The sequence below is a fragment of the Lynx canadensis genome, chromosome B3 (assembly GCF_007474595.2).
Source record: "Lynx canadensis isolate LIC74 chromosome B3, mLynCan4.pri.v2, whole genome shotgun sequence".
NCBI classification, from domain to species: Eukaryota; Metazoa; Chordata; class Mammalia; order Carnivora; family Felidae; genus Lynx; species Lynx canadensis.
This window is the reverse complement of record NC_044308.2, coordinates 42,207,392-42,229,055: the sequence shown is the minus strand read 5'-3', so window position 1 is coordinate 42,229,055 and position 21,664 is coordinate 42,207,392. Positions and strand designations below refer to the sequence as shown.

Genomic DNA, 21,664 nt, shown 5'->3' with positions numbered 1-21,664 from the left:
GGGTTGAGACGTTCTCTCCTGCCTCCAGACCTGCTCAGCCAGCAGCATGGGTATGTTCTCTTTGTCCCTTGCTAGTCCCGCCCTGCTCCCTGGTGACCGGTGGACGTGATGGAAGTGCTTAAACCACCATGCAGAGAGTCTGCTAACTCACAGGGTCACCTGGTACAGCTACGTTTGGAAAGCACTGGTCTGGTTCTTAAACAAACCAAAAAACCCCAATTGACTCTTCTACCTTACAGGCCAGAGAAATAATTGAATAACAAAACACCAACACATCTTACTCAAGGAATGTGAAGTATTTTTTTAAACTAGTAACTCTACCTTTCAACCATTCCTTGAGCCTTGAATATCCTTTGAAATTGGCCTCAAACGGAGGGGCCTTTCTTTCAGCAAGTTAGAAGCTCTGATGGAGATTGCCGCTGGCCCAGGAGCGGCCTGATGAGCACAGAAAAGGGAGGGTCCAAGTGTGGGCAAGACCCTGAGTTAATGAAGTAATGGTCTAGGACATTTTTCTTTGGTAGAAGGTCCGCAAGGAGGGTTGGTATGTCTTGTCAACAAAACCAAATCGTAGAAAGGGCATTGCAGGCGATGGTTTCCCAAAAGCTCCCAGGAGAGGGCCGGGTGGCAGGGACTGCTGTGATGCTCTGTGCTGTGCACAGCTGATCCTCCCTTGGCTTCAGTCTCCCGAAAGACCTGTGGGCGGTCCAGTTAGGGTAAGGCTTGGAGTTGGCTGTTGGCAACCCTGTGTTAGGGGCGTCTGGTTTGGAATCCGCCATTGCCAGTTGGGTTCCTCGTACTGAACCAGTGATGGCTCTTCCTGGACCTTCAGGGTGGAGAGTCCCAGCCTGGGAGTTGGCAGATACAAGTGTTGGAGAGGTATCATACCTCACGGATGCAGGGCAATCTGCTTCATTGGAGGGGATGTCGTTTTTAGGAGAAGGGTGGCGTAAGTGCTGAATGATGGGAGATGAGCAGGAGGAAATGGCCTTGAGCTGTGGGTGTGGCTCTTGTTAGCTGGTCTTGGCCTCCCTTCTGGACCGTAAAACACAAAGCCAGCTTGGTGCGAGGCTTTGGTGGGAATGGGAACCACATGGAGGACGGATGGAGGCTGCAGGCTGGACTGTATTCTCTGACTTCTCTTGCCCTCTTGCATTGCTTTGTGTCTCATCTTTAATTGAAATGCCCTTGTTAGGAAATCCAGCTCTGGTGAAAAGCCATCCTGACCACAGAACAGCCACCCCCGTAGCAAGGAGGAGGATGTGGAAAGAGACACTAAAACAACTTGAGGCTCCCAAGATTTTTCTTTCTGTTGTACAGTTGGGCTGTCGGCGGTGGCCACAGGCCCTGTGGCTAGTTGGAGTATTGATTCCTCTACAGAGTAGGGGTACCTCTTGCCTTTCCCCCAGCCCCGTGGCTCTGGTAACCCTTTTCTGAACATTTTTTTGATGTTTTTGTAGCATCTTTGCACTCTCCAATGTTCCTAGTGAGAGAAAAAAAAAAAAAAAGATAAAAGTCTCTGCTGAATTTAATAAACTCCTTAAAACTGTCCCTCTTCTGGAGCAAGGCTAAAGCCACCCACTGACTTCCCCTCTTTGTGACCCCACTTCTGGTGGCTGAGGAGTGATGAGGCCCTTGGTGGTGTTCCCCTCTGAAACCTTTCTTCCCTTCCTCCTTGCCTTCTTCAAAACAAATTACAGCTCTGTTTTTTGGGTCTGGATGCTGAGAACTGGTGTTACTCGGTGACCGGTCCCTTGAGTACAGGCTGTAGCCCTCCCGGCTGGGGGGCCTGGCAGGGATTTTCCTGCTGTTGGGTTTCCCCGAGTTACTTGTGCCTCGGCACCCAGTGCCTCTCCCGGTTGGCACTCCACGCTTAGTGGCAGAATAAGAAAGGTGTTCAACGTTTGTAATAGTTGTCTTTTGAGTTCTTAGAATGCATCTTCATTTTCTGAAATACTTTCTTTTGTAAGTGTGATACTACCTGGAAAGTGAAGATTGATTCAAGTAGAGTTTGGTCACCAGGGAGTTTACCTTTTGCATCACTCCCCCTGCCCCCCCCCCTTTTTTTTTTTTTGTCAATGCAATTGGGCTGTATTTTAAGTTCTGTCAGACTTGGGAGATGTGTTTAGCTGCAAGCACTCTTCAGTCTGTTAGGGAACCCGGCTACTTTGGCTCCAAGTAAATAATTACAAACGTGGTGTTGTACAGGATCACTTGTTTTCTTGTTAGCAGCCAAATCTCAAGCATTCTTGGAAGGTCTGATGAAATGCTCATTTTAAATGCAAATTCTTTGCACAGTTAGGAGGAAAATGAGATCCTTCTGGCGCTCAGCACTCACTCAGCATTTTTGCCATTCCTTCTGATGGCTGAGGGGAGGGCTCGTGACTAAATCCTTGGGCATTTTTGTTAGGAGTTCAGATTTGGGCTTGCTGAGAAGAAGCCTTGCTTTGGGACATTAACCCTCTATTGGCATCTGGTGTTGGCCCTGATCTCCCCTGCCCCCTCCACAATCTTTGGATGACCTCTCTCATTTGGCTTATAGGTGACGTGTGTACTAGGAAATTTGGTGAGTGGTTTTAGTTTTTGTGGGAGGCAAATGAAATGTGTTAAACACTTGAGCTCCTGGAGTACGTGGTTTTTGCCTTTTGCCTTAGAAGTCCAGCTTCTCTCTTGATTCTCCTTCTGGATGTCTTCTCCCACTTGGCTGGTTAGCCCAGCTACTCTGTCCCAGCTTGCGATCCAGAGAACCCTTGGCCTAGTGCAAAATGGGGACAGTTAGGATTCCTTTGCAGCGTGGCTGGGTGGGTGGTTCACTGTCCTGGGCCGTATGAAAAACACATGGACAATGACAAACTTAAGGAGGTGCTTAAAGATGTTAATCCTTTCCCCACATGAGACAAGTTAAATTCCTTTTTTTCTGAAAGTGAGACTTTTACCTGGAAAACCGCTTCTGACTCTAGAAGTTCTTGGGGTCTAGAGGTGAGTTGCATATGCAGGGGCTCAGCCTCTCGGTTATCGGGCTTCTTTCATGGGAGGCTCGTTTTCAACTAGAGCCAATAGGCAAGGCTTGGGGAATGGCTGGGAGGTGGCAAGTTGTCTCTACCCATAAAAGAATGATTTGATGCTGAGTCTACCCCCTAAGCTGTCTCTTGGTTGCTTACACGTTTTTGCAAAGCAGACGACAGAATTTGAAATGAAGTTTCCACGTTTGTCTTGAGTTGGCTAATGGCAAAGCATCATTTTAGAATTGGAGTGAGCTCCTCAGGTCCAGGAACTGTCTGCTTTTCATTTCTGTAAACTGGAATGTGACGAGGGACTTGTTTTGTGGGTAGTGATACAGAGAAACAAGCTGTTTTCATCACGGTTCCTCCTTTCCATGGAAATGAGACAGGGCTGAGAGAAGACAGGTAGGGAAATGCCCCTGAACAGAAGTCTTCAAGTAAGAGACTGTAGCTTCAGGCTTGACCTGCCATACTGGAAGGCTTTGAGAAATAACAGTTAAATCCCATTTAGAAGGAGCAGGATCTCTGAAATAAGCCAACCTCTGTTGAGTGATCGTCAACCAGAAACCTAGGAATTCGGGTACTACGTCCAGACCAAGCAGCCTATCGGGAGAAGACTTAGGACTTGGCCGCAATGTTCTCCCAGCTTCCTGTATTTTTTTAATTTTTAAAAAGTTTTAATGTTTCTTTCTGAGAGTGAGAGAGCGAAAGAGACCGCATAAGCAAGGGAGGGGCAGAGAGAGAGAAGGAGGCTCCAGGCTCTGAGCTGTCAGCACAGAGCCCAACGTGGGGCTCGAACTCACAAACTGCAAGATCATGACCTGAGCTGAAGTCAGACACTTAACTGACAGAGCCACCCAGGGGCCCCGATGCTTCCTGTATTTTTAATAAGGGTTCTGACCGCCATGCATTGGGTTGGATCATTGTGTTGTGGAGGCTGCCTTGTGCCTCTTAGGATGTTAAGCACCGTCCTTGACCTTTCTCCACTAGATGCCAGGAACATATATTGCCACCCCATCTTCAGTTGTGACAGCCAAAAATGCTAAATATGCCCCGTTTAGGGAGAATTCTTTCTTCCCAGTTCACAACCCAACCAGTGTTTTAGCTGTATATGGTGACCCTGGGAATTCATAAACACAACTCTTAGATAGCATGAACCCTTTCCTCTTTTGCTTTGAAATGTGAAATACGCAGCTAAAATAATGTTTACTAGACCTCTTAGAGTAGATAAAACTGGCTCAAAGGGCTTTTACGGGAAAGTGGTAAACACAGTTGTGAACTGAATTGCATTGTGTTTGGGATGACTGTTCTCCCTTGAGTAGGTTGATTGTGGTTTTCTCCTTAGATTTTGCACACGGAAGTCTTGTCTCTTAAGCAGCTTGTCCTTTTGATTTTAGCTGATGGTTGTGGATGAGGACCATGTGTGTAGTGAGTAGGGGAGAAGTCAAAATCCTCCGAAGGCGAAGGAGATGTTGCCAATCGGAAAACGGTGACAGGTTGGACAGGTGGACAATCGGAAAATGGTGACAGGTGACATTTTGCAAATGGGGTAAGCTTGGAAGAGAACACTTAACAAGTTAAACTTATGTAAATACAGAGCAGATGTGTGAGCAGACTTTTGAAGTAGACCATGACTTTATGAATTAAGGAGTTGGGGTGAATCTATGGATGCACAGGGGTAGGTAGCTACTCCCCCCCTTCCCCCCCCCAAACCCTGAGAGGCCAGAGACCTGGTTTCTATACCTAGCCTGCCTTCCACTCTCTTGGTCAAGTCACCAAATATATGGACAGGTTTCTTATCTGTAGGAGGAAGGGCAGAGCCAAGATCATGCTTCCCGGGGAAGTGCTGGGTGGTAAAGCTGGGTATAGGAGACCATTGGAGAAACCTAAGACTGTTACTGGAGCCTTAATTTTACTCAGTAAATTTGGAAGACACAAGGTTATTTTTGCCTTTACTTTTTTATTTTTTTTTTTTTCAACGTTTATTTATTTTTGGGACAGAGAGAGACAGAGCATGAACGGGGGAGGGGCAGAGAGAGAGGGAGACACAGAATCGGAAACAGGCTCCAGGCTCTGAGGCATCAGCCCAGAGCCTGACGCGGGGCTCGAACTCACAGACCGCGAGATCGTGACCTGGCTGAAGTCGGACGCTTAACCGACTGCGCCACCCAGGCGCCCCAACAAGGTTATTTTTGAATGAAAGCAAGCATGCACATATTGAATAAGTGCAAAATTTGCATGATCTGAATTTAAGCTAGAACATCGAACTTGATAAATGAAGGCAATCTCATGCTTGCTGTGAATTGCTTCTCAGTGCCAGGTGCTCCTCCCACTTTTTGGTGGAATTCTGGCAGAGTTTGATGAGCCATGGGCCAGGGATCTCAAATTATTCATCTAAAATTTCTGGTTGGAGCAAAGAAGATCTATCTTTGGTGTAGAATCAAGGGTAAGTTCACACACTCAACAACAGAGACAACGATAGTAAAGGATTTCTAGCCTTTAAGAGTTCAGGTACTTCTGAGGGCACCTGGGTGGCTCAGGTGAGCCACCAAAACTCTTGGTTTTGGCTCACGTCATAATCTCCTGGTTTGTCAGTTTGAGCCCCACGTCGGTCTCTGCATGGGCAGTGCAGAACCTGCTTGGGATTCTCTTTCCTTCTCTCTTTGTCCATCCTCTGTTTATGCTGGCTCTCTGGCTCTCAAAATGAATAAACTGGAAAAAAAAAATTCAAGGAGCACCTGGGTGGCTCACTTGTCTAAGCGTCCAACTTTAGCTCGGGTCAGGATCTCACGGTCTGTGGGTTCGAGCCCCCACATCTGGCTCTGTGCTGACAGCCTGCTTCAGATTCTGCCCCTCTCTCTTTGCCCGTCCCCTGCTTGTACTGTGTCTCTTTCTGTTTCACAGATAAACAAAACATTACAACAAATCTGAAATACTCCAAAGTTTGCCCTTCCTTCCTTCCTGGCTTAAATGGGAAAGCTTCTGGCTTGCCTTCTGGAGTGTGAACCTATAGCCAACACTCAAAAGGGGACAGGCCTAGTGCTGTTGTGGGACCCTGAGGATTTAAACGTGTTACCTGAGACTTGACCTAATCTATGAAATGTGCCAGGGGAGATAGCAGCATGCTGTTAAAAATTTATTTGAAATGCCTCTAACAGAATGGTGACGCTGGGGTTGGCCTGTGCAGTCCATGTTGAGAGTTAAAACTACCGACTGGGGAAAGTTAGAATAGCAAGACAGTCAATTTTTGTTTCTAAAAGTGTTTAATATTACACAGGAGCTGTGTTTTGATGTTGATGTTCACGACCGTGCTTTAGAAATTAACGCCAAAGGCTTCAGACGGGACACACATCCCGATGCTGTCTGGTTTTCTGGAGAGCTCTAAGGCGGGTGCCTGGCAGACACCAAGGAATGAACACCTACGAATAAAGCCGTTGTTGAGAAAACGGCTCCTGTAACCATTTGTCAACATTACCTTATGTGAGGCAACTTTACTGTATGACGTAATAAAGATAATTTATAATGTCTTCATGAAAGCAGGAGTGGGTGGTAGGTAGTGGGCTTTTTCTTTGTCTTGCCTTGGCGTGTAATTGAAACAGGGCCTGGACCAAATGAGAAACATTTGTGTTGGGGGAAAAAAGATTCCAGAGGCTTCTTGACTGGGGTCCTATATTGCTTCCTTATTTTACTTGGAGCATGTACACAGACTTCTCATCGGGGAGGAGCATTAACGACATTGCCTTTTCTGTCTGTTCCTAAGCAGCTGCATTTGAGGACCAAGGGACCAGTCTAAATTCTAGACCCACGTGACCTACCCAGTGAATTAGAAGAAGTGTGTAGATTAATCTGTCTCCAGAAATCCATGGCCTCAGAGTGAATTTACAAACGGAGTTGCTTTAGCAATGCTACTTATCCGGAAGCTGTGTCCTGTATCAAGAAAAGTGTACCTGTGCGTTCCCAAGTCGCATGCTTTCCAAGTAGGTCCTGGAGAAACCCTGGGTTTGCAGAGGCAGTTGGGTTGTTCGGCCCTTGGGAAATCGAGCCAGGACGGATGGACTTATGTGACTGAATACTTGTGTTAGAGTGTGTATGGGGGCGGGGAGGGGGGGACTCTAACGGGGCCCAGGGTGGCTCAGTCAGTTAAGCATCCAACTTCAGCTCAGGTCATGACCTCACGGTCCGTGAGTTCGAGCTGTGCTTCGGGCTCTGTGCTGACAGCTCAGAGCCTGGAGCTGCTTCGGATTCTGTGTCTCCCTCTCTCTCTGTCCGTCGCTCTCTCAAAAACAGATTTAATTTTTTTTAATGTTCATCTTCTTGGTCAGGCTGTTAGTGTGCTTGGCTTGATTGTAAAATTGGCACCCTGGGAGCCACCCATAAAGACCCTTGAAACACTAAGTGATAGTCACATCCTAGGTATCTGAGCCCTCACTGCTTGTCAAGGTTTATACTGAATGCTCTATGGGGCACGAAGGTGAAGGTGGTGGCATCCATGCCCGCCAGGAAGTCTTTCAGGGGGGTGAAAGGCACCCAGAAGCTAACGTGCTGCTGTAAGGTCTCTCACAGTGAGACAAAAGCCTAGGGCATGGTAGGGGGAAGGAAAAGACTAGTTTTGATTGGGAGCATCCGGGGGATTGTCTAGGGGGGCCTGGGTGTGGGGGGGAGGAGGGGGTGTGAGCCGGACTTTGGAGGAAGGTAGATTTATATCCGGCGATGCTGGTTGGGCTTTCCTGGGAGGAATGACTTGGGCACAGACTCCCAAGTGGGTGAGTGGAAGGCAGGAAGTGGTGGGGTGGGGAGAATCCCACAGACACTCTGGGGACTGGTTTGTGGTTCGTGGAGGTGTGTCTGTGTGAGTCTCTGGGAAGGGGCAGAGTCGGGAGCCATCTGGTAGGGGTCTTATTGTGCAGGGTGCCCTTTCCCAAGGTAAGTAATTGGAACTGTGTTGTGAATGTGGTGGAGGGCACACCCAGGGGAGAAGGGAGGAAGGCGGGAGAAGGGGCCAGCACTACAAGCGCAACAGAAAGGCACAGAAAAGAAGAAAATGAACAGTTTCGAGTCTAAATTCGAGTCTTTCTCCTGCTGTCAGACTGATGGATGGGGAAGCCAGGCTGCTCATGTGGGCTGGGCCTTTGGGAAGACTGTTGGATTTTTTTTTTTGTTTGTTTGTTTTGTTTTCTTCTCGTATCTTTATTACAGTTGTAAGTTTTCAAACCTGGATGTGGAATCCCTGAGTTAGGCTGTACTCAGAACAGGTCCAGCCATCCTCCTCATCCTCCTCAAACTCTGCCTCCCCTTAGTTGCCTGCAAACTCCTTTGTGAGGAATCCTTAATCCCTCTCTTGATTTTTCACTTGCTTTAACCCTACTGTGCACCCTGTGTAAGGTGCTGTAGGGATGCCTCCAGGAAAGGGCAGTCCTTGCTGGACAGGAACCCTGGGCTGAGAGAGGAGAGAAAAGAGGATTCTAGAACAGTATGAAAAGTGTGCTGAAGCGGATTTCCCAAAGCCTGCAGCGGGAATCGCAGGAGAGTTTGTGAGGGGTCCTGGGTGGGGTGTGGCGATGGAGAAGTCTGGCAGCTCTGACAGGTGATGCAAGTTGTGGCTTAGTTAAAAAAAAATACTTGCTCTGGGGCTCCTGGGTGGCTCAGTCAGTTAAGAGTCCAACTCTTGATGTTGACTCAAGTCATGCTTTCCTGGTTTGTAACTTTGAGCCCCTCATCGGGCTCTGCGCTGACCGTGTAGATCCTGCCTGGGATTCTTTGCCTCTCTCCCTTCTCCTCCCCTGCTTGTACTCGTTTGCGCTCTCAAGATAAATAACTTAAAATAGTTCCTATATTTACATGGGACCTAAAGTTTTCTTCGAATAGTGTAGCCTTCAAGTATGCCCGATATTTTGGGGGGGCTTATGGAGGTCGTTTTTACCCCTCGGCCGCTACCCCAGCCCTAGTTTGGGGCAGAAAGAACACATGCTGCTGTGTTGTGGGGGTTGCTCAAGGGATCCTTAATTCATGTGTGTGAAGTATTTGCCTACGCAATGAAACTGTCGTGGAGTTTGTTTTGCTATTTTAAAAATGTATGTAGGAGATAGTGGGGTTAATTAAAAATTTATTTTAAAGCATTTGTGTCTTAATCTGCTATCTCCAAGGATACTAGAAGCACAGCTACGTGTGTGTGTGTGTGTGTGTGTGTGTGTGTGTGTGTGTGTGTGTGTGTTGGCATTTGCAGGAAAGAATCTTCAGAATTTTTTTTGACCTTAAAAGGAACGACCATCTCCTCCCACCACTCAGCACGGTGCCTGTCCTCTGGGTGGGTAATAAATGCAGCAAACGCATGAGGGCTACACGAACAGCTACCTTCATGTATCCCATCCACCCCTCCCCACCCCTGTAGGACTATGTGCTGTCCCATGACCCACGACACGTGGGGGGGGAAAGCACCATGAGACCTTTTATTACCTGTGTTCTTGGAGGCATGCGGGAGTCACAAGGAATTACAGTTGAGCACAGTCTAGTGCCCCAGAGATGCATGCCTGTCATTGGAGAGTCCATGTTCAGTCCTGGCCCACGCCTTGGTTTAAAGGAACAAGCTGTTAGATGTGGTGACGACTGCCAGGGTCTTGCTCCTCACTGAGAGTGTCAGCCCCCCCCCTTGGCTGTAGAGCCTCGTCTGCAGATTGTCTGGGTTAAACATCAAAAGGCTACTCTGGAATCTGTTTCCTGGTTTGGCTGTCCTTCCACATGGGTCCCATTGTGTGGAAACAGTGACCGTGCCTGTAAGTGAGCGCTGTGAATTTGAGAAGGATCCCACTTACAGTCTCAGTGGGAAAGGGGCAATGAGATCATTTTGTTCCCTTGTTAGTGGCTGAAACCCTTTGTCCTTCTGGAATTGGCAGGACCTTTACTTTTCCTGAACTCCTAGCAATGGTTTCCCTGGAAGCTATTGTTTGGAATCCATCAAGAAGAATGTTGGGTGCGTGTGTGTGTGCGTGTGTGTGTGCCACGCGCACGTGCACATACACCCCCACATACACCCACACTCAAATTCTCATGTGTGTGTACACAGGAAAGCAAGCCATGCCTGTCTTGAGTTCGAAAGATGGCAGAATCCAGTGAGATGGTTTTTTTTTTTTTTTTTTTTTCAAGAAAGTGACTTATGAAAGAGTGTGTTCTGTACTCTTACTTTGGCTTCTGTTTTGCTTTTTCAAAGCACAGACTTGAGTGAGAAGAAACTCTGAGCAGGAGATGTCGGGCTGCGGCACTTGCTTGATTAGGCGCGCGTGTCTCTGGTATCAGTCCAAGTGGTCCCAAACCCATTGAGATGTTGGATGTCATGGTGTCAGTGTTTGTCTACTGTAACTAGAAAATAAAAATGGTGGCGAGTCTGCTAGGGAGATTGCAAAACAGGGGTCATCTCTGAATTGCCTGCTTGCCTTATGTGGCCAAGAGGATATTGGTATGTGTGTGGGAAGGGCGAGGAATTGAGACCTACTGTTCAAGTTTCCAGACACTTCACCCATTTTTTTTTCTCATGAGCAGCTGAGTTGATCACTCACTGAATGAGCAGAATTCTCCACAGGAAGGTCAAGTGTTGATGATGCATCCGAAGGAGAATATGTAAGGAACCCTGGCCTTTGTGTCCAGCTGAGGACGGAGTGGCCAAGGGTTCTTCCAAACTTGGAGAAGCCTCTGGGTCTTCACTGCCTTCTCAGCTGATCAGGAAGGCTTCCCGGGCTTGTTCATGGTAACAGAATGTGCCGCGGGAAAGAGCCTTGCAGAGCATGTAAGAGGAAAGACCACTGGGTTTGCAGAAACCCAACACCAGCCCTTCCCAGAGTGACAGGCAGCCCTGGAGGTCAGCATGGCCTCAGCCCCAGAGCACAGGACTGTCCCAGGGCGTGGACGTTTAAAAATGAAAGTGTATTTATAGAAGGTGCCCCTGGAGCCAGAATTTTAACTGTTCCTTTGTGGGCCCCACCCTTTGACAAGCACAGGCCTCATTCCACAGGCTTAGTGGCCTGTCTTAAATGAGGGCTGAGACAAAAATGCCTGGAGGTCCCTGTCATTGACTGACTCCAGTCCTCCCCCCCCACCCCCCACCCCCAGTTACCCACATTGCTTTGTGACCTATTCATAGAGTATATAAAACGTATAGGTACATTTTGAAGAGTAAAATGAACATCTGTGAAGCCAACAACCAGGTTAAGAAATCAGTGTGACAAAATAGTACAAGATGTCCTTTCACCTCAGAGGTGATCAGTGTCTTAACTTTTTGTTTAGATCACTCCTGCTTTTGTTACTGTTAGTACCTGTGTATGCGTTCCTAATGATAAGTGTGTTTGTTGCTTGATGTGCATTATATTCTTGGTTTTGAAAAATCAAGTACCGAGCATAAACAAGTAGCTTTGGGAAGCTTCCTGCTAAAGTGTTCAGCAAAGGATCACAGATGTAGAGGGCTCCAAACCCTTGTGAGCATCGCTAGCTGCAGAGTGTGACTTTTCCACCATAAATGCCGCCAGAAGCCAGTTTTCTCCATGGTCCCTGCTCTTGTGGATCACTTTGTAAATGAGGTTGTCCTTGATACCCCCATTTACAAGGGGGAGAGAATTAGAAAAGGGGAATCCTTCTAACATTTTAATTCAGCAGGGGTCCTCAGCCACACACAGAGAGAAACTTCAGGGGGCTTGTGAACCCTTTGAAATTGAAGGCATTGTGTTCTTTTGGGTGAAAGAGTCACTGATACTTCAGAGGAATTTGTGGACCCTCCCTCTTCATAAGGATAAGGAATAATGTTGCCATTATGGTAGGTTTTGTTTTTTGTTTCTTTCTTGTTACTTTTTGTTCCACCTATTTTTTTTTTTTTTAAGGTTTATTTTTGAGATAGCAAAAGACAGAGTTTAAGTGGGGCAGGGCCAGAGAGAGAGGGAGACACAGAATCTGAAGCAGGCTCCAGGCTCCGAGCTGTCAGCACAGAGTCTGATGCAGGGCTCAAACTCACGAACCGTAAGTCCATGATCTGAGCCAAAGTCTGATGCTTAACCGACTGAGCCACCCAGGCACACTCCGCCCCCATTTGTTTTTTCTTAAATTTATTTATTTCGAAAAAGAGGGAGAGAGAGGTTCCAAGCAGGCTCTGTGCTGGTCAGTGCAGAGCCTGATGCGGGGCTTGAACCCGCAAACCATGAGATCATGACCTGAGCTGAAACTGAGAGTCGGATGCCTACCTGACTGAGCCACCCAGGCCTGTTTTCCGTTTTCTAGGTGAATACTGGAGCTGTTGAAGACTTTGAAATAGGTTTGATCTAACTGTATGTCTGCATGGACTTGTGACATTTGCGTGTGCCTGAGTGTTGAAAGGGAAATGAACAGTAAGTCATACCGTGACTTGTCCAGGGTGGAATTCTTGACTGTGTTCCCGGCGGCCTAGCAGTCTTTACCTTTTCTTTCAAAGCTGCATTTCCTTTCTTTGACCCAGAGTAACTAGAATGCTAAATGGTGGGGGGAAATTGGGGTGGTTGCTGTAGTTTCAAAACAAATGACCTCACTGCCTAAGTTCCACTTGATGCAGGAGAAACCGTAACTTTGGCCTATAAATACTGGACCTTTGGGGAAACGGATCCAAATACCCATTTAGTGAGGGTGGGGGCAGATTGGTCCCTGCTGAAGCTAACTCCCTAGAAACAGAACACAACTATTGTTATTACGACTTCCTAGTTCTTTCCTTAAGAGATAGGGCAATTTAAATTCATAATGACTGACATTTACTTCTTCAAAGTAGGCGAGTAATTATGCTTTGTATAAGCTGACTTAATGTGAGGTACCTTAAGCGTTGTTCCAGCAATGAGAGGGAAGTTTTGAGTTCTGTAGCTGAGGGACACCTGAGTTTTGTCCCATTCACGTTCTTTTTATGGATGAGTTGCCTGCATGTCTGCAAAGTTAGGGGTGATGTGTCCAAGGATATATTGACATGTCGGGGTCAGCCGGAACTAAAACCCCAGGGAAAGAGCTGTTTAGATGATTATGGTTTAAATACATCATTAGATGAAGGTTAATTTAAAAATACACTCAGAAAAGACTCATTTCCTAGAGAATTGGGATTTCAATCATCAATTGCTTTTTAACAAAATGACCTTTGACAACAGTCTTAGGCCACCCATTTTTGAAATGTACTGCTACTTAGGGTCTCTGAGCATTTCCTGGGAGGTTTCTGGTCTCTGGGGTGTATAAACCTGATGTGTGGGAACAGAGCTTTCATTTGGGTTCTATATTCCTTCCATCTCATAAACTGAGACTTTTTAGATGTTCAGTGTTTCCCGCCCCCTACCCACCCACCCACCCACCCACCAAAGGTTTTAGACTCCTTGTACTCAAATGCGAAAGGTTTTCTTCTCTTAAACTTTGTTTTTGAAGAAAACCAGGAGTCTCATTTTGGCTGTTGAAAGTCTTCGGGGATTACAGAGAGAGAATTTAGGGGAAGGGTTAAGATTTGGAAATGCAGGCTGTTTTGACTCGTTTTGTTGGTTAAGAGCCAGACAGAATAAGAGTAACATTTAGAAACGTGAGTTTTATTAAGGAAGGTAATTCACAGGTACGTGTAAGCTTTCCAGACGTGGTTTCTGTGATTCCGTTCCTAGTATGGCCATTACGTGCTCCTAATTTTGGGCAAGGCAGCTCTTGTTAGAGTCTTGATTGTTCTCTTCTGTAAAGACCGGTTGGGTCCAATGCCTCCTAGGACTTGTGACAGCTGTCTGTCGGCTCCACATTGGGGGATTGGCAGATTGGATCGGGGTGTGATGGTGTCTCTCCTGATACGGAGGGCAGAGGGGAGGCCAGCAGTCTAACTGCATGGTGCTCAGAGGCCACTGGCCTTCCCTGTTGTCCTTTTCTGCCCTCTTCTAGCCTGAACCCCATCGATGTCACTCAGTGTCGGGAGAACGTTGCCCTGACCTTTGTCTTTTGTCTCCTCTTTGCCAGCGTGCTGCAGTAGGGTAACATCTGGACTGGGTTCCCCGGCTCTTGGATGTCTCGCTGCCCACAAACTCCTGGAGCAACTTGTTGAAAACTGTGAGTGACCTGCGTGTTTCCACTTGGCAAGTAGCTGGAGGCCCGTGGACTCGGAGGGCAAAGGGTGGTGGCCAGGAGTCACGACCTCCAGCCACGGCTGCCGGGCTTTCTGACACTCAACTCCAGGAGCCTTGGAAATGGCAGGGGTGACCACAGGCACGACCTTTCTGCCCCCAACCATCGTAGAGGTCACGGCCCTTCTGTATTTGCCTCCTTGGAGCTTCTTGGTTGTACCACCAGGGCAAATGTTGACAGTGCATCTTTACTTACCTACAGGAACAGATTCTTGAGGGGGGGCAAATGCAGGTGGTGGCCCTCTGCCGACCTCCTCTTTGCCCAGATGTTCCCCCCTTCTCTGTCATGTTTGATCCTCACATCGCCCTGCCTTTAAGAGAGGCCTTATTTGACTCACTTAAAGACCCCCTCCCTCCATATTCTCTTTGTCTTTTTCTCTTGGACGCCTGCCTGCCTTTTTCTTTGCACTTAACAACAGCGTTGGTCTCTTCAGTTACTTGATAGACCACCCGTTCATATGTTGGTTCATGCAACGAATATTTGAGTATCTAGGATGTGCTGGTGGCTGAGGTAGGCACAGTCTGCTGTCCTGGCACTTCTATGAAGGAAGAAAAAGACAAAGTGAAAACTTCAGTGTCACAACCCTAAGTGGATAGATCATTCTGTTCTGAATACAGCCGTGTCTCCTGGGGATCCAGTTAAAATGCAGATTCCTGACTGGGTGGTTCTGGGTGGGGCCTGAAATTCTGCATTTCTAGCAAGTTCCAAATGATGCCAATGCTATTGTTGTATAGATCACGCTTGGAGAAGTAAAGTGTAAGGTTCTTGAAGCATGGGACACTTGGCTTTGAGTGTGACTCTTGGGGAACGCCTCGAGAGGTGTGTCTGTCAAGCGCCCAGAGAACTGATGGAATTTTGTCTGGCCAGTCTATCTCCCTCAGCTGCGTGAGGCTGAGTGTACTGAAACAGGAGCCCGGCTGAAAAGTACGGGAGCCTCTTACCTCACCTGTGTTCTTGTGCCCCTGTCTCATTGTCATCCTAACTTGTGGTTTTGTCAGTGACCTCCGAAATGCCGTGCTTCTCAAATTTGTGCATTGAAATCCTGTGGGGTCTCTGTGCAGTGTGCCCTCTCTGTAAGTCAGCATTTCTGGAAATCAGGAGGGTGTTTTTCAAGGGCAGAGGCCATATCGACAGGGCCACCACCCTGGTTCCCAAGTGGGGTGTTGAGAGGGACCGTGTTGGCAGCTGTGTGAAACCTCCAAGCAGGCAAAGAGGCTGTGAGCGGGGTGGCTGGAGGGGTTCAGGTCGCTGCTACCAAAGTAGGTGTCTTGAGTCCCGGCAATGGGCTGGCCCCGTGGTTGTTGGTGTGAGACCCTGCTGCGTCGTGGCCGGATCAGCACCGCTGCAGTCAAGATTTTCACAGGTAGTGTTGCGTCTTCCCGAGAAGCCATGTTGATACACTGCTTGAGTGATGAGCACTTTCAACAGCCATTTAAGGAGTATTCAAGGTGTACCGGGTGCCTGGCTAAGCGCCTGGCATGTCGTCTTGTGTCTCAGCCCTCCCTCCGGCCCATGAGGTAGGCAGTCACCATTTTATAGAGGGCAAGACCGAGCCTGGGATAAAGGAAATCGCTGGCTCACACAGCAGGTGCATTTGGGGTCCAGCCTCCTCTGTCAGGCGTCATGCTCAGCTCTTCCTCCTCTGGCCTTTGCCACCTGAATCCCCACTAAAAATGGGATTTTATGGCTGGTACCACCGTAGGGTTGCTGCTGATTTGTGTTGGCTTCCATCTTCCTCTCACACCCCTGGATGTGGCCTTTCCCTGCATGTCAATGGTAAGATTTTGCTTCTGTAGGCACTCCAAAGCCCCTTGAGTCAGGGTAGGAGCTTGGTCAATGAAGTGAGGCAGCAACGGGCAGGGCAGAGCGAGTTGTGTATTACTTTCCGACGCCACTTCTTGCCCTCCCCCCCCCCCGACTGCCAGCCTCAGCCTGCCTTCTTGGGGCCAGCTACCCAGGGGGACTGATGGCTGCCGGGGGTCCCCAGAGCCCATGCTACTTCCTAGTCATCCATGGCTCATGGCTGGAAGGCAGAGGGCAAGGGGTCAGGTTGATTCAATGTGTTCTCAAGACCATTTTCTGGCCATTTTGTGGCATTTGTGCATCAGAGACAATCTCCAAGGAGCTTTACTTTGCAGAGGGTTATTTGGCCTGTCATGGATCTCATATGCAATTGCAGTGCTTGATGGGTTTTCAGGTTTCAGTTAGTCTCCTCTGCTTTGGCCTCAAGTATATACTCCTGTGTACCCATCAAATGTAGAATTCAGTTGAACCCACAGAGCTAGGCTTCTGTGGCCAGGGGGTACTTCTGGTCTGGACAGTGGTGGGAACGGTGCTGTTAAGATGGTTTTACAAACTGTTCCTTAACCCACACAAATACTTGCCCTCTGTGGTGTGGAGTGGGCCTACCCAGGAAGGGAGGGAAGGGGATCTCGAAAACAGCTCCGTCTCGCTTCTCCGGTTTTGGGGAATCATGGTTGCTTTTCCACCTGGAGTCAGGGCTCCTGCAACCGGGAGATGGGGTCCCCTCCCGGCTCAGTAATGTGATAACCTTGGACCTTGTGTGTTTGCCTGGGCCGTGGATTCTCATGCAGGCACCAATGATGAGCAAGTAGCTCCTGTTTTCTGGGTCTGTTTCCTCAACAGCAGAAGGATGGAGAGGACTTTGACCTGACAGAGTTGTTAGAGACATGATGCACTTAGAGTACTGTCCACATATCACGGTTGCTCACTCAAGGGCTGGCTGACGTGTCCTTTTCCACCTGTGTCTGGCTGCATTTCCTCCAGCTAAGCTCTTGTGTTGGAGGCCAGTTGCTTGGTAGAAATGAACCCTTTGAGAACAGGGATTATGCTTCATCCATCCTTGGGTCCCAGGGCTCAGCACTGAGCCTTGAGCTCCAAAAACATTTCTTAAATGAACCCAACAAAGTAATTTCCTTCTTCCATTTGCTTATCTAAAGTAACCTATGTGAAGAGCAGTGAATTAATCAGCGCTGCTGATGAATCCCCCAGGAAACACTGGAGTGGGAACAGTGGTCACATTGGTCTCTGCTAATTATAAGCTTTCACAAGTCCACACAACGGTAGGTGTTTCCTTGCCTTTTGTGTACTTGGGACTCAAGTACACTCTGGGGTCTTCAAGTGTTCGTGGTAATGGGAGAGAGCAAAATGGGTGGAAGATGTTGGATGAGTATTTCCAACATCGTTCCCTCTAATGGGTCTGTATTTTGTTAAAAAATTTTTAATGTTTATTTTTGACAGAGACAGAGACAGAGCACGAATTGGGGAGGGACAGAGAGAGAGGGAGACACAGAATCCAAAGCAGCTCCAGGCTCTGAGCTGTCAGCACAAAGCCTGACGCGGGGCTCAAACTCACCAACTGTGAGATCATCATTGAGCCGAAGTCGGACACTCAACCGACTGAGCCACCCAGGCGCCCCTGTATATTTTTTTTAATTTCCTTTTACTTTACAGAGTTATGAAAGTAATTTACAACTTATTTTATTATCTAAAAAATTTTAATCATTTAGTTTACAGTGAGAGAGAGAGAGCAAGCGAATGTGCATGCACAGGGGAGGGGCAGAGAGAGAGGGAGACCCAGAATCCGAAGCAGGCTCCAGGCTCTGAGCTGTTAGCACAGAGTCCAATGAGGGGCTCGAACCCTCGAACTTAGGAGATCATGACCTGAGTTGAAATTGGACGCTTAACTGACTGAGCTACCGGGGTGCCCAGGACAACCTGTTATTTTAAATTTTTTTTTTTTCAACGTTTATTTATTTTTGGGACAGAGAGAGACAGAGCGTGAACGGGGGAGGGACAGAGAGGGAGGGAGACACAGAATCGGAAACAGGCTCCAGGCTCTGAGCCATCAGCCCAGAGCCTGACGCGGGGCTCGAACTCCCAGACCGCGAGATCATGACCTGGCTGAAGTCGGATGCTTAACCGACTGCGCCACCCAGGCGCCCCAGACAACCTGTTGTTTTAAAAGAAGGAAAGGAAAGCTGTCTAAGGGACCTACTGATCCTTCATATTGATATTCCTCATATTGGTAACTTGTGTGAAGTATTGTAGCCTTTTGGGCCTGTGTTGATGCCGGACTTGGGACCTATCACCTTATTAGTACCAGGCTGTACTTTTTTTTTTTTTTTAATGTTTATTTATTTTTGAGAGAGAACGAGCGGGGGAGGGGCAGAGAGAGAGGGAGACACAGAATCCCCAAAGCAGGCTCCAGGCTGTCATCACAGAGCCCAACACAGGGCTCGAACCCATGAACCGTGAAATCATGACCTGAGCTGAAGTTGGACACCTAACCAACTGAACCACCCAGGCGCCCCCCCCCCCTTTTTTAGGGGACAGAGATACAGGCTTCCCCCCCCCCCCCAATCCAAATGTAGTGCTAAATAGTACTCAGATACTAATATACTTCCTGCCTCTGCTTCAAGACTAGATTCTGTCCATGTCAATCATGACACCGTCCCAACCCTACAACCAGCATTGCTTAAAGGGCATTTGGGGTTGGGAGGGGGTGCAGAATGATATTTGCCTGCCTTCCATGGCTGAGTGCCGATGGGTACCCCCATTCCAGCAAACAGAGGTTTGCTTTTAGTACCATTTTATTACCTTGTCTGAAATCGTGGGTCCATGGTGATATCTGGTCACCATTCTTGTTCTCATTTGGGACCCTCCAATGCATGTTTCTCCCTATTGAAAAAGGCCTAAAAAAGCAATGGTTTCTAATTAACATAAAGACTCATCCAGTTTTTACCTCTCCCTCCTTGCAGGCAGAGCTCTTGCTGGTTTCAAAAACAACAAATGGTATTAACTCGCTGCTTTTTGAGAGAAGGAAAAAAATTTTCCAGGTGGCATCAGGACTGCACATGAAGTCCTCATGGCCCTTTGTGAGAAAGCATTTTTTAAGCCAAAAAACACAGTATAATGTTTTGCATAACATATTTTAAGAATTGATGTGTCATAGACCTTGATGGCCTGTTAATGTAAATCTGTTAATTGTTAAAGATTTTTTTACATGAAAAGGTGTTCCGTGACGTTTCGTTCTCCTGCTGCTGGCTCGGCTTCTTGCCTTCCCTCTCCCCATTTATTTACTCGGTAATATTGCAACCAACATTTTTGTAACACATACTTGGAGACCAGAGGGGCATTTCTGTAGGATTTCCAAGTCAAAAGACAGAGACCTTTTAAAAGTTCACCTTTCAAAAGAGGATTTAATTTATATCCCTAACAACTGTGTGAAGGCCCTCACCACCATAGAAAGTTCATCTTGAAAAGTTGTTGTGCTGTTAAAAGCCAAAAACCTACAACAAGCCTTCCAAAAAACCAACCCGACAAACAAACCATGACTGTGCCAGATCTGGGAGCTCATAGCGCTTCCGAGTCTCGAACCAGGGCGGCTTGCCAAGATGTCGTCGCTGGTTTTGCAGTTGAAGACCTCATCACACAGGCCCCCTGAACTTGGCGGGCCTCCCTGATGGCTCCTTTTCTCTGCATCCCACCGCTTCTCGTTCATACCCGTTGGTGTTGAGTGGTTTTTCATGTCCGGGTCAGGGAGGAAAGATGTGGGTCCGGCTGGAGGTCGCTCCTTGCTGCCTGTGGCAGCCTTGGCCTCTCTCCCTTGTCCAATTCCTCTGCCTCTGTTGTTGCTCAGAGGGAAGTTCGTTGACAAGCTTGCTGGGTCTGTGCTGAGCTGTCTCTGGCTGGGGTCTCCCAGGCACCTAGAATTACTGACACTTGTCAGAAGCACATTTCTCCAGGGCCGAGTCATGGTCTCTCTCTGCAAGTCAGCAGGCATCTGAGTCAGATCTCCTGTTGAACAGCGGTGGATGATGACAGGATGATAAAAGGCTGATAAAATTCCCCGTGGGGTGAGTTTTGCTGGCCTGCCCACCCTAAAACAGGCTGTTTGTACAGCGGCCGTACTGGGTGCTTCCAACAGATGTCTTTGGGGCCAGAACCACTTCTAGGGCAAGCCTTTGCTGTTGTATATAGGCTCTTCCCTTTAAATTTTTTTTTTTTAATGTTTATTTACTTTTGAGAGATAGGGAAGAGCACCAGCAGGGGAGGGACAGAGAGAGAGACACAGAATCCACAGCAGGCTCCAGGCTCTGAGCTGTCAGCACAGGGCTCGACGTGGGGCTCGAACTCACCAACTGTGAGATCATGACCTGAGCCGAAGCGGGATGCTCAACTCACTGAGCCACCCAGGTGCCCCTAGGCTCTTCCCTTTAAAAGTGTTGTTCTCTGTCTCTGGGTGGATCTCCTGGGCACATGACCTGGTCGGCTTCGGTTTTGAGTAGATGAAGCGAAGAGCATCAAAAGTAATTAAAGCTCTTTGCTCCTGGGTCTGCCTTGACCTCCTTCTGCAGGAGCGGCTCTGGTTGGGGGCATACTCTCCACACAGTTGATGATTGAATGACAAAGTGGAAGCCCAACCAGTCTCAGCTCTAAGAAAATCGTCTTTTTTTAAAAGTTTATTTTTATTTTTTTTATGTTTATTTTTGAGAGAGAAAGAGACAGCGCAAGCAGGGGAGGAGCAGAGAGAGAGGGACACGCAGAATCTGAAGCAGGCCCCGGGCTCTGAGCTGTCAGCACAGAGCCGGACGAGGGACTCGAACCCACGAACTGTGAAATCATGACCTGAGCCAAAGTTGGATGCTTAACTGACTGAGCCACTCGGGCGCCCCTCTAAGAAAACCATCTTGACCATGGCCACAAGGCTTGGCACCAGTCTTCTTAATGAGATCACGTAGTCGTCAGGACAGTAGCTGTCTCCCCCAGATGTTTTCTTCAATAGAAATATTTCAGTGATAGAACCATGCCCTCGAACGCCCTTCTGTGAGCGGAGGCAGTCACTTAAATAGAGCCTGAGTGCATCGCTGCCTCCAGGGATTCCATTTGGCAGCGTTTCGTGCGACCAGCTGTGTGGCTCCCATGAGACCAAAGGGCAGTTGAATGGAGAAGATGCTAGGGAAAGTAATGAGGTGGGAGGAAGGAGGGACCATGACCTTGGTGCAGGAGCTGAATTTCCAGGGCTGAGTTTGGGCTTGGCTGTTTTGAGTTTGCAGTCCAGCTGCTGCTGCTTGGACCTGTAATGGCGAGGATGACTCAGAAATCTGGAAGGAGTCCACGGTGATTTCACTTTGGGATCAGAGACAGCGCCCAAGCCCTCCAGGGTGGGAGTGGGGGTGGGGGGCGGGCGGTGGGGAGAGTTTTCTGATGAAGTGTGGAGCAACTTGGATGCAGGCGCCCTAGGCCACTGGGATCTGCCAGTTAGCAACTTGGGACATAATTTATTTTTATTACTGAAAAAAGAACTCTGGTGGCAAAACATTGTACAATATAGTGGCAGATGATACAGAGTAAGTTCAGTCTGATACTTCGTTTTGTGAATTACCTTTAGAGACAGTTGGGTTGAAGTGCCAGGTTTTTTTCTGGGGGTGCCCCAGGTGGTTCTGGGAAGTTAAGAGGTGGTCTCTAGGTTTCATTACTCCCAATTCTCAGAAAGGATGAAAACTGAT

General features: G+C 48.0%; 1 protein-coding gene across 4 annotated transcripts in view; it reads left to right on the top strand.

The window, feature by feature from the left end:
* TLN2 (talin 2) overlaps positions 1-21,664 on the top strand; it is a 439,345-nt gene that overhangs the window by 58,713 nt on the left and 358,968 nt on the right. For all 4 annotated transcript variants that reach the window (XM_030318033.1, XM_030318034.1, XM_030318031.1 and 1 more), the window contains exon 2: positions 13,968-14,057. The gene's annotated coding sequence lies outside the window, so the exon portion shown is untranslated. The remainder of the gene's footprint in view (positions 1-13,967; positions 14,058-21,664) is intronic.